Here is an 18175-nt window from a genome sequence, read left to right as displayed (position 1 = left end):
ACAGGTCAGGGGGTTGGCGCAGGATGTTGTGGCAGAACTTAAACCACAAAGACAGTCAGTTTCACCTCAACCTAGGGTTGCGGAATCAGCGGTATTCATCTAGGCGATTCCACGATCGGGATGAGTGGGGGAGGCCCATTTGCTATTGTTGTGGGAAGGTGGGACATATCGCGCGGTATTGTGTAGTTACAGCTGAACCGGCTTTAAACTGGTAGACCCGGCTGCTGAGGTCCGAGCTGCCGGGTTTGCTGCCACACCACCATTGACCAGGACCTCTGATGCTTTTGTTGGCCAATGTCCTACTATAGAATTGACTATTGAGGGAATTCGGTTGGGTGGTCTTTTGGACACAGGGTCACAAGTTACATTAATGGCAGAGAGCCTGTTTAATAAGCATTTTGGACAAATTAAGCTTGGGCAGGCTCCTACGTGGTTTCGATTGAGCGCTGTTAATGGGTTAGAGATACCTTGTGTTGGTTATGCTGTACTAGACTTAGAGGTTGAGGGTATCATGGTCCCGAGTCGGGGAGTGGTGGTTGTTAAAGATGAGAAGTGTATGAACCCCTTAGTTGTTGGGATGCCTTGTTTAAATGTCCCGGGGAATCTGCCTGCCCACTGGCCTTTAAGAGACAGAAGGTCTGGAGGGATGCGTTTGCTGTGTGCCGGGGTGTTAGGGTTTCCTCAGCGGAGGATGGCTTGGTGGGGTACGTGAGGTTGGCCTCTAAATATGGCATTTCTGTTCCACCAAAGAGTGAGTTGATGGTGTGGGGTCGTACTAAGATGGGACCAAGGGGGGTGGATTATGGTGCCTTAATGGAGGCTATGCCTGGTTGTGGGTGTGGCAAGGGCCCTGGTGGAAGTTAAGAAGGGGAGGGTCCCGGTTCATGTGTGTAACCCACATCCGTATAGCGTTTCGATCGGCCGTTTCCACAAACTAGGTCGGCTTTATTATATTGAGGATTCTGATGTGTATGGTCCTGATGATGTGGCCCTGTTGATTGTGGAGGATGGTGTTGTCCAGGTCTCATTGGTGAGTGCTGCAGTCGCTGAGGCTGGTCCGGAATTGCCTGTGGCAGTTGGTGTGGGTGAGAGTTGTCCGGATTTGTCTGAACAACAGCAAGGAGAATTGCAGGCTTTGCTGCGAAAATGGGGGAAGGTGTTTGTCCGTCATGAGGAAGATTTTGGGCGGACAAATTTGGTGCAGCATAGGATCCCTACGGGAGATGCTGCCCCTATTCGAGAGAGATACCGTCTGATCCCACCTATGTTGTAAAAAGAAGTGAAGACTCTTCTTTCAGGTATGCTTGAGAGGGGAGTGATAAGGGAGAGTAGTAGTCCTTGGGCGGCTCCTATAGTTCTTGTGCGGAAAAAGGATGGTAGTTGGCGTTTCTGCGTAGATTATAGGAAGTTGAATGCAGTTACGCACAAGGATGCATTTCCCTTGCCTCGCATTGAAGAAACACTGACTGGCCTTAGCCAGTCAGAATGGTTCTCGACTTTGGACCTTGCCAGTGGTTACTGGCAGGTTGAAATGCATCCTGATGACCGGGAAAAGACGGCTTTTGCTACCCCGCTGGGCTTGTATGAGTTTGAGCAAATGCCTTTTGGACTTTGTAATGCGCCTGCAACCTTCCAACGGTTGATGCAGCAGTGCCTAAATGGACAGATGGCGGAATCATTACTGGTGTATTTGGATGACATCATTATATATTCCGCTAATTTTTCTTCCCACCTTCAGCATCTTGACTGGGTGTTTGAGCGGTTGTGGCGGCATGGTCTGAAATTGCGTCCAGATAAGTGCAGGTTGTTGCAGCGGGAGGTAGCATTCCTGGGACATGTGGTGGATCGACAGGGTGTGAGACCTGATCCAGAAAAAGTCCGTGCTGTCTTGGATTGGCCTGTCCCGAGTACTATTAAGCAGGTCAGGGCATTTTTGGGGTTAGCTGGGTATTATAGGCGATTTGTTGCGGGATTTGCTAAATTAGCTTGGCCCCTGAATAGGCTTTTGACAGGCGTTCGGGTGGATAAGAAGTCACAGTCCAAGAAGGTGAATTGGTCTACGGCGTGTCAAGTCTCATTTGATGCCCTCAAGAAGGCTTTAACGCAGGCTCCGGTTCTGGCATACGCTCATTATGATAAGCCTTTTATTTTGTACACTGACGCTAGTAACCAGGGACTTGGGGCTGTGTTGTCTCAGGTCCAGGATGGTCAGGAACGTGTTGTAGCTTATGCTAGTCAGAGCCTGCATCCAAGTGAACAGAATGATGTGAATTATAGCTCATTCAAACTTGAGTTGTTGGCCTTGAAATGGGCTGTGACGGAAAAGTTTAAAGATTTTTTGACAGGAGCAGAATTTACCATCTATACAGATAACAACCCCTTGGCTCATTTGCAGACGGCACATCTTGGGGCAGTGGAGCAGCGCTGGGTGGCACAGTTGGCTTCTTTTAATTACACAGTGAGATACCGTTCAGGTAAAACTAACGTCAATGCTGATGTTTTGTCAAGGTTTCCGGTTCCATCAAAGGGGGTTATAGTGTCAGCAAAGGAGCACGACCAGGGGTTAATGGTTAGTGCGGGTGTCGGGGTAATACCTGAGGATGGATGGGCGGAGGCTCAAAGCCTGGATTTGGCTATCCAGGCTGTTAAGGGGTATGTTGTTGAGGGGAGCATTCCAACTCGCTCCCAACGTCTGGTGCTCATGAGCCGAGCCCAAAAATTGCTCCGGCAATGGAGAAAGCTGACAGTGGTAGAGGGTGTGTTATGCCGGACCTTTGTTGATGGACAGAGTCATGAGGAATATCGTCAGATCGTGTGTCCAGGCTGTCGCTGTGAGGAGGTGTGGCAGAAGATTCATGAGGCTGGGGCTCACTTTGGTGTGGCTAGGACTCTTACTCAGCTTCGTCAAAGGTTTTATTGGCCTGATATGGAGAGGGAGGTACGGGCATTTCAGGAGAAGTGTGCTATGTGCAGTCTCCAAAGGAGCCGTGTTGAGCCTAGGGCTCCGCTTGGTTCGATTGGTGCTACTTATCCATTGGAGGTTATTGGGTTGGATTTTTTAACCCTTGGCCGACCAATGGATGCGTATCAGAACATTTTGGTTGCAACTGATCAGTTCACTCGTTTTGCATGGGCAATTCCCACTTTAGATCAGTCTGCGCAAACGACGGTTAAAATGCTGTGGAAGCATATAATACAGCAGTTTGGGTGCCCCGCACAGTTCCATTCTGATCGTGGCCCGAATTTTGAGTCTGCTTTAATGCAGCAACTCTGTGAATTGTATGGGATAGGCAAAAGTAGGACAACGTCGTATCATCCAGCGGGTAATGGTGGTGTGGAGCGTTTTAACCAAACGTTGCTGAATATGCTCCGTTCATTGGGAGAGGAGAGGCAGCGGAGTTGGCCAAACTACATTTCTGAGTTGGTTCATGCTTATAACAAAACAGTGCATAGTGCGACGGGTTATGCTCCTTCGTTTTTGATGTTTGGTAGGCATTTACGGCTCCCTGTGGATGTGGGTCTTGGGGTGAGTTCTGAGCAATTATCGTTTGGGTTGACGGGGTGGGTAAAAGATCATCATTGCAAACTGTTGTCGGCCTATAACATTGCACGTCAGAGGGCAGCTAGTGAGGCCTCCCAGCGTAAATGTCAGTTTGATAAAAGTGCTAAAGCCTTGCCTCTGGTACCTGGGGAACGGGTGTGGATGCGGAATAGACGTCGCGAGGGGAAGGGTAAGTTAAGTACTTGGTGGGACCCTGAACCCTATGTAATCTTGGATTGTGTAGGGAGTACTGGGGTTGTATATAGGGTGCGTCCAGAGAAAGGGGGGCGTGAGCAGACTGTGCACAGGAACGCTTTAAAGGTGTGCACCACACCTCAGGCTGAGTCTGGATTATCAACTAAAGGATGGACCCCTCAGGGGATGGGATGTGGAACCCCTGTGTGGTATGGGTTTTACCCAGCTGTGCCTGAGCAGCGACCGTTGGATGCCCCCCAGGACGTGCTTCGCCGCTCTACTCGTGTAAACTTTGGCCGACCACCGGCCCGTTATCCTGATTAGTTTTGTGTGCGTTGCAGGGACTGGCAACGATAAGGTGGGGGGGGGGGGGGGGATGTAATCCAGCCTTTGGGGAAGTTTATTTGCTGGTTGGATTTTGGAGTGCTGCTCCTTGATGGTTGCTATGGTAACTGTGGGCGCACCTGATTTCTTTTGGATCTTTGCAATCAGCTCACCTGGAGTGTGAAGTGGTGGATATAAAAAGGGGTTTTGTAGTGTGAGGGGAGGACTTCACTTCATTCCACTTCACTGAGAGGAAAGGATCTGGTGGCGGAAGGCATGAAGAGCAGCTGGTGAGGAGAGCGACTGGATAACGGGAGTCGTGTTGACGTTGATGTTACTGGTTCCAGCTGAACGCTCGCGCCGGAGAAATGCCATAAACGTGGATTATCCGCAGGGGAGAACCCTGCCATGTCTGTGAGTACGCTCTCATGTGTTTGTGAGGTGGTGCTTTTTAAGCAGAAAGTTGGAGTTTCCCGCGGGGACGGAGTTGTGTGCTCGCTGGCCTGGGTGTGTGTAGGTGCACGGAAGGCGAGGTGACGGAGAGAGACGCCAGGAGGAGAGACGAGCGACGAGGGGCGTTACGTGCCACAGCCGGGGAGGAGCCTTCCCTCGGCTGAGAGAGTGCGTCGTGCCACGTCGGAGGAGAGAAGGACACGCCCCTAAGCTGACAGTGGGAAAACGTCCGCGGATTGGTGGATGTTTGGTTGGGTCCGGATTGGTTGGCTCTGCTGGAAGTTGTTTTTTAAGTTTTTTTTTTTCTCTTTTAAGAATTGTATTTTAAGATTTCTCTTTTTTACGTTGTAAAATTGGTAATAAATTATTAATATAAGGTTTGCCTTGTTTGGTCACTCCAGCTCTATTTGACAATAACCAGTAAATTGGACATTTTGTGCTTTAACTTATTATTCAAAACTTACAATAATACATAATCGTTGTGTCTACATCCATTCATGGTTAAAGATGGGTGTAGAAAACAAGTTCATGTACCTACTTACAGTTCGAGATTTGTTATGTTGCAGCCTTATTCCAAAATGGAGTAAATTCCTTTTTTTCCCCCTCAAAATTGTACTCACAGCACCCCATAATTACAACATGATTTTTTTTTTTTTTTTTTTTTGCAAATTCATTAAAAATAAAAAAAACTAAAATTACTTGTACATAAGTATTCACACCCTTCACTCAGTACTTTGTTGATGCATTTTTGGCAGCAATTACAGCCTCAAGTCTTCTTAAATATGATGCCACAAGCTTGGCACACCTATCTTTGGGCAGTTTTGCTCATTCCTTTTTGCAGTACCTCTTAAGCTCCATCAGGTTGGATGGGGAGTGTCGGTGCACAGCCATTTTCAGATCTCTCCAGAGATGTTCAATCGGATTCAGGTCTGGGCTCTGGTTGGGCCACTCAAAGACATTCACAGAGTTGTCCTGAAGCCACTCCTTTGATATCTTGGCTGTGTGCTTAGGGTCATTGTCCTGCTGAAAGATGAACCATCACCCCAGTCTGAGTTCAAGAACACTCTGGAGCAGATTTTCATCCAGGATGTCTCTGTGCATTTGTTGCATTCATCTTTCCCACAATCCTGACTAGTCTCCCAGTGCCTGCCACTGAAAAACATCCCCACAGCACTGTAGGGATGATGCCTGGTTTCCTCCAAAGTTGATGCCTGGCAGTCACACCAAAGAGTTCAATCTGTCACATCAGACCAGAGAATTTTGTTTCTTATGATCTGAGAGTCCTTCAGGTGCCTTTTGGCAAACATCAGGTGGGCTGCCATTTACTAAGGAGTGGCTTCCATCTGGCCACCCTACCATACAGGCCTGATTGGTGGATTGCTCCAGAGATGGTTGTCCTTCTGGAAGGTTCTCCTCTCTCCACAGAGGAATGCTGCAGCTCTGACAGACTGACCATTGGGTTTTTGGTCACCTCCCTACCTAAGGCCCTTCTCCCATGATCGCTCAGTTTGGATGGGCAGCCATTGTGCTCACTGGGACCTTCAAAGCAGCAGAAATGTTTCTGTACTCAGATCTGTTCCCCAGATTTGTGCCTCGAGACATTCCTGTCTGAGGCCTACAGACAATACCTCTGACTTCATAGTTGGTTTGTGCTCTGACATGCAACCGTGGGACCTTGTATGTAAACGTGTGTGTGCCTTTCCAAATCATATCCAATCAGCTGAATTTACCCCAGGTGGACTCCAGATAAGCTGTAGAAACATCTCAAGGATGATCAGTGGAAACAGGATACACCTGAGCTCAATTTTGAGCTTCACGGCAAAGGCTATGAATACTTATGTGCATGTGATTTCTTAGCTTTTTTTAATTTCAAGAAATTAGCAAAAATCTCAAAAATGCTTTTTTCACATTGTCATTATGGGGTATTGTGTGTAGAATTTTGAGGAGGAAAAATGAATTTCATCCATTTTGGAATAAGGCTGTATCATAAAAAAATGTGGGAAAAGTGAAGCACTGTGAATACTTTCCGAATGCACTGTACACTGTATTTTCACTGGTCACATCTGCCCCCCCCCCCCCCCCCCCCCCAACAACACATTGCCCGCAGTTATTTCCTGCAGGTGGCATTGCCTTAATAAAACCAAAGATTTCAAACTATAACCATACAAACAAATGAATAACTCTTTGGAGACTTTTTTTTTCTCTCCCAGATGGGATTTCATGCCAGTATGAATGGATGTTTGTCAACAAAATACATATGTACATAATATATACTCATGTCTACATGGTACATACAAACATTGACAATCATGTATTATGCACTAAATTAGAAATACTTCCTATTTCTTTTGAAACAAAAAACACACTCGCAGGCTCCTCCAAAGCCTCTGATAAACTATTTGAAGCACCTCTCACGTGGGGAAATTTCCCCATAATGTAAGGGAGTGAAATTTGGATAATCTTGCTCTGGGGGTCTTGGTTGTGGTTTCCCGTCTGCCTGTATGCCACTCGCACAATAACAGGAACCACTGATTATTTTTGTTGAGTTGTTGCTCATCCTTGGTGTGTTTGTTTTAGTTAGTTATCTTTGTGTTTTGAATTTTTCCTTTGATTTGTTTTTATAGGTGAATTTTGTTGGTTTACTTACTGTTTTGCTGCCTTATTACAATAAAATATATGTATAAAAAGTGAACATTTGTCATTATGTGTAAGTGACTCAGAGAAAAAGATTAGACCAAAATAGGAACCCTAACTATTCCATGATGTTTTCAGATGCATCATCAGGTTCCCCTTTCAGACTGTGACTGTTTTAATGACCCTCTCACTCTCCTGCACGAGAACCACTTTTTCATCTTTTCTCTGCTCTCGGGTCTTCTTTCTTTTTGTCTTTGTCAGGAGGTAGTACCATGCCACGCTGGCCACCACCCCGAAGCTGAGGCCCAGGATCACACAACCCAGCACCAGTAAATGAGAGGTCCGTCCGTCTGACAGCTGCAGTTTGTCCCACAGTCCCACAGCAACACAGCTCAGCCCAGTCAGAGTTCCCCAGAACCCAAAGGCCAACATGCAGGAACCACACGATAGCTCAGCACCTCCAGTCACCACAGTGATGCCGGCCACAGAAACGACTCCTCCTGGTAAGGTCACTGTCTCTGATTTGGGATCATAGCTCACAGCAGAGGTGACAGCTGATAAAGCTGAGGGATCGAGGATTTCTATCTTTGCTGTCATGATGGTCCTTTAGTCCCGTTCAGAAAGCCAGCTGGGATTCTTCTTTTGTAATTCTACAATGTGACAACATGTCTTTATGAAAGAGTTACCGAGTCAAAACTGTGTTTAAACATTGATTCATTATCATTAAATAAGGCAGGTCTGGGTCAATCTTTCCAAACTGAGCTGAATTAAGATGCAAATGGAGAATAAATCATGTTCATCATTTGACCTCTCACACTGAAAGCTGCAAAACACAGCATGCATAACATCAATAATATTCATAACCTGGCCAAAAATGAATGAATGGATAAATAAATAAATAGAGTGGTGGTGCACAACCTGCCCTAAAGCAGACTTCAGGGCAGGTTGTACTGACTTAATTTTTGTGTCAAATTATTTTCAAAATGCAAAACCATTTTCTTTCTTAATGACCTCACTACAAGTTAAAAGAAACATATTTAACTGTGCTTCTTAACATTTTGCTAAGTTTATCTCTTGCACATGTGAAAATTAATTTATTGAAGTGATGACCTATTATTGTTGTTGTTGTTATCATTGAAACGCAGCAAAAGATCATTTACTTTGGGTCCAAGGTCAAAACAATAACTTGTCATTTTCCAGCAAAATACTTCATTGGATTATTAATTAACTGTTGTTTAATATTTTTTCTTTTGTTATGTTCAAAATAAACCTTCAAATAATATATATATATATATATATATATATATATATATATATAAATCAATCAAAACTTGGTGCATCTGTGAAGGACCACAGTGGAAATAAGTCGGAAGACTTTTTTGTGTTATCCTTGAAATTCCAAAGAATTTATTTTGGTTATTTTATTATGTCTTTGTTTGATTCTTGTTTTTATTTGTATGGAATTTCTAAATAAATCAAATCAAATCTAAGTAATTTATTACCATAAAGTGTAAGTGGCAACTAAGATGTGGGTATTGAAAGAATTTTTTCTGGATGTTACCAGCAATGCTTCAGTTTCTGACAATGTGCTCCCTTAGAGCTGATAGGAACTTGTACCTTGCAAGCAATTAAGACAGTTCAGGGATTTCTCAGATGATACAACATCAATAGAAGCATATATACACTCAACAAAAATATAAACGCAACACTTTTGGTTTTGCTCCCATTTTGTATGAGATGAACTCAAAGATCTAAAACTTTTTCCACATACACAATATCACCGTTTCCCTCAAATATTGTTCACAAACCAGTCTAAATCTGTGATAGTGAGCACTTCTCCTTTGCTGAGATAATCCATCCCACCTCACAGGTGTGCCATATCAAGATGCTGATTAGACACCATGATTAGTGCACAGGTGTACCTTAGACTACCCACAATAAAAGACCACTCTGAAAGGTGCAGTTTTATCACACAGCACAATGCCACAGATGTCGCAAGATTTGAGGGAGCGTGCAATTGGCATGCTGACAGCAGGAATGTCAACCAGAGCTGTTGCTCGTGTATTGAATGTTCATTTCTCTACCATAAGCCGTCTCCAAAGGCGTTTCAGAGAATTTGGCAGTACATCCAACCAGCCTCACAACCGCAGACCATGTGTAACCACACCAGCCCAGGACCATCCACATCCAGCATGTTCACCTCCAAGATCGTCTGAGACCAGCCACTCGGACAGCTGCTGAAACAATCGGTTTGCATAACCAAAGAATTTCTGCACAAACTGTCAGAAACCGTCTCAGGGAAGCTCATGTGCATGCTCGTCGTCCTCATCGGGGTCTCGACCTGACTCCAGTTCGTCGTCGTAACCGACTTGAATGCTCACATTCGCTGGCATTTGGCACGTTGGAGAGGTGTTCTCTTCACGGATGAATCCCGATTCACACTGTCCAGGGCAGATGGCAGACAGCGTGGGTGAGCGGTTTTCTGATGTCAAGGTTGTGGATCGAGTGGCCCATGGTGGCGGTGGGGTTATGGTATGGGCAGGCGTCTGTTATGGATGAAGAACACAGGTGCATTTTATTGATGGCATTTTGAATGCACAGAGATACCGTGACGAGATCCTGAGGCCCATTGTTGTGCCATACATCCAAGAACATCACCTCATGTTGCAGCAGGATAATGCACGGCCCCATGTTGCAAGGATCTGTACACAATTCCTGGAAGCTGAAAATGTCCCAGTTCTTGCATGGCAGGCATGCTCACCGGACATGTCACCCATTGAGCATGTTTGGGATGCTCTGGACCGGCGTATACGACAGCGTGTACCAGTTCCTGCCAATATCCAGCAACTTCGCACAGCCAGTGAAGAGGAGTGGACCAACATTCCACAGGCCACAATTGACAACCTGATCAACTCTATGCGAAGGAGATGTGTTGCACTGCACTAAAACAAAACTGCACCTTTCAGAGTGGCCTTTTATTGTGGGCAGTCTAAGGCACACCTGTGCACTAATCATGGTGTCTAATCAGCATCTTGATATGGCACACCTGTGAGGTGGGATGGATTATCTCAGCAAAGGAGAAGTGCTCACTATCACAGATTTAGACTGGTTTGTGAACAATATTTGAGGGAAATGGTGATATTGTGTATGTGGAAAAAGTTTTAGATCTTTGAGTTCATCTCATACAAAATGGGAGCAAAACCAAAAGTGTTGCGTTTATATTTTGGTGAGTATAGTAAACACACACACATATGTACTATTATTTGGTGTTGCACAGATCCTGCAATATCTCTTAATACCTTCCACAAAGTTTAGAGGAATTTATACAACAACGGGTGTGTGTACCCCTCAGAATACCCAAACTGTCCCAAGAAACATTATTTAAAGTGTAAATTAGAGAAATAATGAAATAAATCATACAATAATAATATTTTTTTTTCTGCCACTAATGACTTGCAAATCTACACATTATATATTAATTATTATAGTCTGAAATAAATTTTCAATGCTGTTTAGAGGTCTTTAACATTTTTTTTGTCATGATATATAAAACTGTAAATCCTGTTTACCTCAGTGGAACTTGATCTGGAAATCCCTATCACTAACATGATGGTGAATTCAGATAGACATAAGATGCTTTGCAGGTACAGAACTAAAAAACAAATACATGTTGGGAAACACACTTCTCTAAAGTATTATTTCATAAACTACATTATCCTGTAGGTTCTTTCAGAGGACATCGTCATCAAGTTTTGTTGTGTGAACCAAAGTGTTCAGGGCTACAAAACTTGGTGATGTATGTATGAGAAGCACACAATGCATACACAGATAAGAAACTGTTAAAAATAATAACAATGCTAATCAGATAAAATACAACAAATGTTGGATAATAAAAAACAAAATAATTCTTACTTCTGTGTTGAATCAGAAGATCAAACGTCAGTGAAGTCTTCCTCTAAATTTGCAAATTTCTTTCCCGATGTTTGGAAGCGATTTCATTGAAAGCACAAAAGGTTCTGCCGACTCTCTGTACACAATAGCTGTAGAAACGAGAGCAGGGGGCCCTTCAGCGGTGACCTTTATCATGTGCGTCACATCAGGGGCCTCACAAGATGGTGGACATAGTTCTCAAGATTGTTTTCATCATTTGTTTGTTCCTGTCATTCCTTGTGTTTGGTAGGAAGCTCTCAACTGTCATTAAGCACCATTATGGCCCATTAAGTGATATTTATCTAGCAACAACTCCCTTCCTCTTTTCCTCCCTCGTTCACTTGTAAGGATTTGGGTTTGTCCCACCAAGCCATTGTTTGACCTTTGTCAGATATTTTCCTGTGCAGCAAGGACCATTTTTCATTACTGCTTTCGTTAAATGCACCATAAACGTCAGTATATGGTCTTTTCATAATCTAGTGACACCCAAAAGAGAAAGAAGTGTTCTAAGTACCGACTAATGTGAAATGATTTTAATTCATCTTTAATTTGTTGCATGAAAAAGTAAATATTATGTATGTGTGGTGTGTAGATCCACAGAAAATAAACTTCAGTCATAAGTAATATACGACTCGAGTATATATAACTTATCGTATATACAACCCCTGGCAAAAATTATGGAATCACCGGCCTCGGAGGATGTTCATTCAGTTGTTTAATTTTGTAGAAAAAAGCAGATCACAGACTTGACACAAAACTAAAGTCATTTCAAATGGCAACCCTGGCTTTAAGAAACACTATAAGAAATCAGGGGAAAAAATTGTGGCAGTCAGTAACGGTTACTTTTTAGACCAAGCAGAGGGAAAAAAAATATAGACTCACTCAATTCTGAGGAATAAATTATGGAATCACCCTGTAAATTTTCATCCCCAAAACTAACACCTGCATCAAATCAGATCTGCTCATTAGTCTGCATCTAAAAAGGAGTGATCACACCTTGGAGAGCTGTTGCACCAAGTGGACTGACATGAATCATGGCTCCAACACGAGAGATGTCAATTGAAACAAAGGAGAGGATTATCAAACTCTTAAAAGAGGGTAAATCATCACGCAATGTTGTTCACAGACAGCTGTGTCTAAACTCTGGACCAAATACAAACAACATGGGAAGGTTGTTAAAGGCAAACATACTGATAGACCAAGAAAGACATCAAAACGTCAACACAGAAAACTTAAAGCAATTTGTCTCAAAAATTGAAAATGCACAACAAACCAAATGAGGAACGAATGGGAGGAAACTGGAGTCAACGTCTGTGACCGAACTGTAAGAAACCGCCTAAAGGAAATGGGATTTACATACAGAAAAGCTAAACGAAGGCCATCATTAACACCTAAACAGAAAAAAACAAGGTTACAATGGGCTAAGGAAAAGCAATCGTGGACTGTGGATGACTTGATGAAAGTCATATTCAGTGATGAATCTCGAATCTGCATTGGGCAAGGTGATGATGCTGGAATGTTTGTTTGGTGCCGTTCCAATGAGATTTATAAAGATGACTGCCTGAAGAGAACATGTAAATTTCCACAGCCATTGATGATATGGGGCTGCATGTCAGGTAAAGGCACTGGGGAGATGGCTGTCATTACATCATCAATAAATGCACAAGTTTACGTTGATATTTTGGACACTTCTTATCCCATCAATTGAAAGGATGTTTGGGGATGATGAAATCATTTTTCAAGATGATAATTCATCTTGCCATAGAGCAAAAACTGTGAAAACATTCCTTTCAGAAAGACACATAGGGTCAATGTCATGGCCTGCAAATAGTCCAGATCTTAATCCAATTGAAAATCTTTGGTGGAAGTTGAAGAAAATGGTCCATGACAAGGCTCCAACCTGCAAAGCTGATCTGGCAACAGCAATCAGAGAAACTTGGAGCCAGATTGATGAAGAGTACTGTTTGTCACTCATTAAGTCCATGCCTCAGGGACTGCAAGCTGTTATAAAAGCCAGAGGTGGTGCAACAAAATACTAGTGATGTGTTGGAGCGTTCTTTTGTTTTTCATGATTCCATAATTGAGTGATTCCATATTTTTTTCCCTCTGCTTGGTCTAAAAAAGTAACCATTACTGACTGCCACAATTTTTTTTTCCTGATTTCTTATAGTGTTTCTTAAAGCCAGAAAGTTGCCATTTGAAATGACTTTAATTTTGTGTCATGTCTGTGATCTGCTTTTTTTTTTCTACAAAATTAAACAACTGAATGAACATCCTCCGAGGCCGGTGATTCCATAATTTTTGCCAGGGGTTGTATAACTTTTTTAAAGGCATTATCCAAAACAGTATTATACATTGAAATCATTTACAGCAAATGTTATTTAATAAGAAGTTACCAGTAATGAGGATGAAATCTGTATTAGTGTTAGTTTACCAGTGCAGTTGTAGGAATTATTTAAAAAATACAGATGCACATAAGTATATTTGGTTAAAAATAAAAATAAAAACCCTACTTCAAAATTTTGAACCACTGGAAAAAGAAAGCAATGCTCTGTATATGATATACTGAGTTACATCAGAATGAAAACAAAATGCAGAATACTTTGGAAAGGGAAAAACAAATTAAGTCTGAGCCCAAACACAGTGAAGAGGAAGGAGAATGGGCTGGTGCTACAAACAGCATTCTTTTGAAAGAAAAAACTTTGTCTTCTACACCTTTCAACACTGGCTCAGTTAAACAAAGACATCTATAGTGAGTGACAGACTACTGAAAGGAAAGTGGACAGTGTGGTACTGCACATTCAGTGCAAAGAATCTGATGGAATGGAGCTACTTACAACAAGTGAAGGAGCATAGATGGTAATATGGAACTAGTCATGATTGGTCAACTTAAAAAGCCATTTGTGAAACAACAGAAATGCTGTTGGGATAATAATAATTTAAAAACAAAAAAGACTTTGGAAACCCAATTGCATCCATGCTGTCAGAGTTTTTTGGTATATGTCTGAATTTATCAATCTTGTACATTTACCAAAAATACTCGTAAAGTTGACTTTAATACTATAATGTAGAGCAGTTATAGATCAGTAGGATAGGAAATGGGCTTCCAATATGTAGACCTGTGATTGATACTGGGTCACACTACTTGTCTGTGTCCTTGGTCACTTCATTTGCATTGTCTCAGTCCACCCAATTGTAAACGGGTACCGGCCTTGGCCAAGTTAGAGCACGGTTCAAGCCTTATATTTCTGTCCAAACCTGACCTGCATCCAACAGAGTCGTGACCAAATCTAACAGGCACTTTAATGTTTCTGTAAAACCTTGACCTGAACCCGACACTATTAATGTCCCTGTTATTTCCATCCTAAATCCCCACTAACAGGAATAAACCTGTTAGATCTGTTATTTTCTTCTATTTTTTTTTATTAACAAAAAAGAACAATAGCATCATGTGAAGTAGACTTCTTGGCTACCCAGGCACACAGAAAAAATAAAGACTTTTAATCTGACCTGTTGCATTCTTTCAGCTGGATTCATCATCACAGCCTGACAAAAACTGTTATCCACATAAGACTCCCTTGTTTTGGAAGACGACGTCTGGAAATACTTTAATTCCTTACTGTGGAAATTGCTTGGGAATAGACAAAGCATTTTTTATAGAATTCCCCCTGTGTTATATAATGTGGTGCCCCGACTGCATTTCTCAGCATGCCGCCACATTCTCCCACCTCCAACAAGAAGAAAAAAAATCACTTATTTTAAAAGCTGAAAGTCCTTTCTGCAATTATTTTATTAGCATCACAGTGCTCCATTTATTCACAATCAGCATTCACCATAACAATCCATCATCTCTTCAGCACTCTGAAATAAAAATAAATCTGATTAATGATCCAACAAGACAACAGTATGTTAAATTATGCTGTTAACAACAACAACAATAACATTACAAGTGGGTGACCTTAAGGAGGCAGGGCTATGACATCATCATTTGAGAAAGGTTCCATATGTTCAGTATTTTTGTGCTGACATTTGCCCCAAGTATCAGTTTGAAATACAGTATTTGTCCAAACCTGACCTGACCCAACCCGCTGTCCTTTCAGGCCTGTGCAGAAGTAACCTGCATTGATCTGATGTTCCTTGGGGAGTCTTATCTGCTTCACTCAACAGAATCTGGGGATAGGCACTGTCACCAGTGGGCATAGGGTTATCACCTAGGCTTTATACCTTTTGCTTACAGACATGATTGCAGGTGTGATGTGTTGTGTCCAGACATGGGGAAAACCCCATCTTCATTGTCCTTGTATTATTGATACAAGGACAATGAAGTGAATGATATTGATTATTGTAATTTTTGATCCTACATTGTCCTTTGGCCTCCACATTAGAAATATTTCGAAGACTGCTTTTTTCCACCTGTGAAATATAGGGAAGATTCATCCCATCCTGTCTATGGCTGATGCTGAGACCCTGATCCATGCATTTATCTCTTCTAGATTGGACTACTGCAATGTTCTATTTTCTGGTTTACTGAAGTCCAGCATTAGGGGTCTCCAATTGGTTCAAAATGCTGCAGCCAGACTTCTGACACGAAGCAGAAAGTTCAACCACATTACACCCATTTTGGCATCCCTTCACTGGCTTCCTGTCCCAGTGAGATCAGATTTTAAGGTTCTGCTACTAACCTATAAAATTATTCATGGACTGGCACCTCCCTACCTAGCTGACCTAATTAAACCTTATGTACCGGCCCGGGCTTTACATTCTTAGGGTGCAGGCCTACTTTGTGTCCCTAGGGTGAATAAGAAGTCTGTGGGTCACAGAGCTTTCTCTTATCATGCCCCTGTTCTGTGGAATGATCTCCCTGCATCAATAAAACAGTCAGATTCTGTGGAGACTTTCAAGTCCAGACTTAAGACGCACTTATTTTCTCTTTCGTATGGCTAGCATACTAGTATGGTTTTGTTTTATGCTTTTTACTCTTTTAATTCATTTTATTAGGAAACTGAGCGTGCCGCAGCCTTAACTTTACCTAAATTCTGTGTCTTTTAGTGAAGCTTAGGGCTCGTGGCCGGTGATCACCTTAGTATTTCTTGTTTTTTTCTTGTTGTTTAATGCTGACAAATTATACTGTATTTTTTGTCTTTCTGATGCCTGGTTCTGTTTCTTCTCTCTGTTTAAGGTATGGCTCCATCCAGATATAGGAATTGTATTTATGCTGGAAACTCTCCTGTCCTGTGCACCAACAGCTTTTCCTGTATATTTGTTTTGTGAATTGTTTCTGTGAATTGTTCTGTAATTTATGTTTATAGCATGGCCCAAGCAGAGGGTCACCCCTTTGTCTGGTCTGCTTGAGGTTTCTTCCTCAGGGGGAGTTTTTCCTTACCACTGTTGCTCTGGGGGTTAGTAAGGTTAGACCTTACTTGTGTGAAGCGCCTTGAGGAAACTCTGTTGTGATATGGTGCTATATAAATGAAAATAAATTGAAATTGAAAATTATTTTTGTTTGTTTACTTTTTTCTCTGTGTGGTTTTGCAAACTTAAGTTTTCAGTGCGTTCTAATTTTTTTGTGAGTTTATGCACAAACTGTTCAAATCCCAAAGAAACCACAAAAGCAATTGAAGTGGTAGCAGAACTTGGACAATGTTGCGCAAGACAACAGGCAATGTTCTACTTCTGCTATCATGTGGGACTCATAAAAATGTTCAACTAGTAATAATTGTGGATTAATTGCTGTATTTTTGTTTGAGGTAATTGGGTGTGAAAATGGATTGCCCTTTTAGGGATCAATAAAGTTGTTTGAATTGAATTGAATTGGAAAAAAAAAAGGGGCCGCTCACTGATATAGCTACATCTGGCCAATGTAGTTTACTTGTACAAACACACAAACAAAAAAATATAGTGTACTGCACTTTTGTGGTTTGATTAGAATTTAGAAATGATTTCGATTTAGAATGCAAAAGGATTTTCCATGGGGTTGGAAAAATGCCCTCTGTAAAGGCCACATATGAAACTGGATCAAGCCGAAGAGGAGAAAGTGGCTCAACACTATCTACAGCACACTCTGTTCTTCAACAAAAACCAGCATAAATACAGGAGCAGAGATAAGAACAGATTGTGGCAAGAACAGTCATACTATGAACAAAGGCAGGCAGTAAGCTACCACCAGATTTAAAAAAGAAATGAAAGGCATCAGAGGAAGATAATACTGGAATACAGTGTGTGATAGTTGTAGTGAGAACACTCAACTATTGTTAGTTTAGCCTTACTGGTAGCAGATATGCAGGAAATCTTTAGACTTTAGTAACGCCATTTCATTTCATGTTGTCATGATACCTCACATTCGCCTCGATGTGAAGGTGCTGCCATACAAGGTACTCACTACACACTGGGAGCAACTAGGTGATTAAAGACCTTGCCCAAGGGCCCTTAGTGATTTTCCGGTCAGGCTGAGATTTGAACATAGGATCCTCTGGTCTCAAGCACAGTGCTTTAACCACTAGACCATCACCTCCCCTGAGACTTAGACCACTGATTTACTGTTATAAGCTTTATAGCATCTCTCTTGTACGGTGGCTGAGAGGCCACACTTCCAACTTAGGTAAACTAGCAAATGAGGAAAACGCAAATACAAAAAACAAAACAAAACAAAAAAACCCTGTATCAATTCAACATCAGGGGTAGTTGCATCAAAAAAATGCAAATGCCAATTCAATATAACTTACAGCACGTGTAACATTTTAATTTTATAATACAAACATGAGTTGCGTTTCTCCACAACACAATGGAACAAGCCCGGCGCCAGAAAAAAAAATATTAAGGGGGTGATGAGTTTATCACAGAGGGCGGGGTCGCGGGCGGGGTCGCCCCCCCCCCCCCCCCCAAAAAAAGCGCACCGGAGGGGACGTGCCTCTGAGCGTGCGTAATGAATTGGATGCGCTCCTGGAAAGCTCATGTATTTAGGCTACACCATTGTAAGAGACTGACTAAGAGTAAAGAGTAATAACTATTTTTTTAAATTATCATTTGAACGCCTCGGTCAAGTGATCTCCTGCATACCACAAAACCAAACCAACAACTGATCTGAGAAACGACACAAGA

General features: G+C 42.3%; 1 long non-coding RNA gene across 1 annotated transcript; it reads right to left on the bottom strand.

The window, feature by feature from the left end:
• Window positions 1-6745: 6745 nt before the first annotated feature.
• LOC117514243 lies at window positions 6746-11571 on the bottom strand. Its single transcript, XR_004561837.1, has 2 exons — window positions 11060-11571; window positions 6746-7797 (listed from the first exon to the last, which is right to left on the bottom strand). It is a non-coding gene; the product is annotated as an uncharacterized LOC117514243 (long non-coding RNA).
• Window positions 11572-18175: the final 6604 nt, after the last annotated feature.

This window comes from Thalassophryne amazonica, chromosome 7 (assembly GCF_902500255.1).
Source record: "Thalassophryne amazonica chromosome 7, fThaAma1.1, whole genome shotgun sequence".
Taxonomy (NCBI): Eukaryota; Metazoa; Chordata; class Actinopteri; order Batrachoidiformes; family Batrachoididae; genus Thalassophryne; species Thalassophryne amazonica.
Note: the sequence above shows the minus strand (reverse complement) of the source record. Positions and strands in the feature narration are given on the sequence as shown.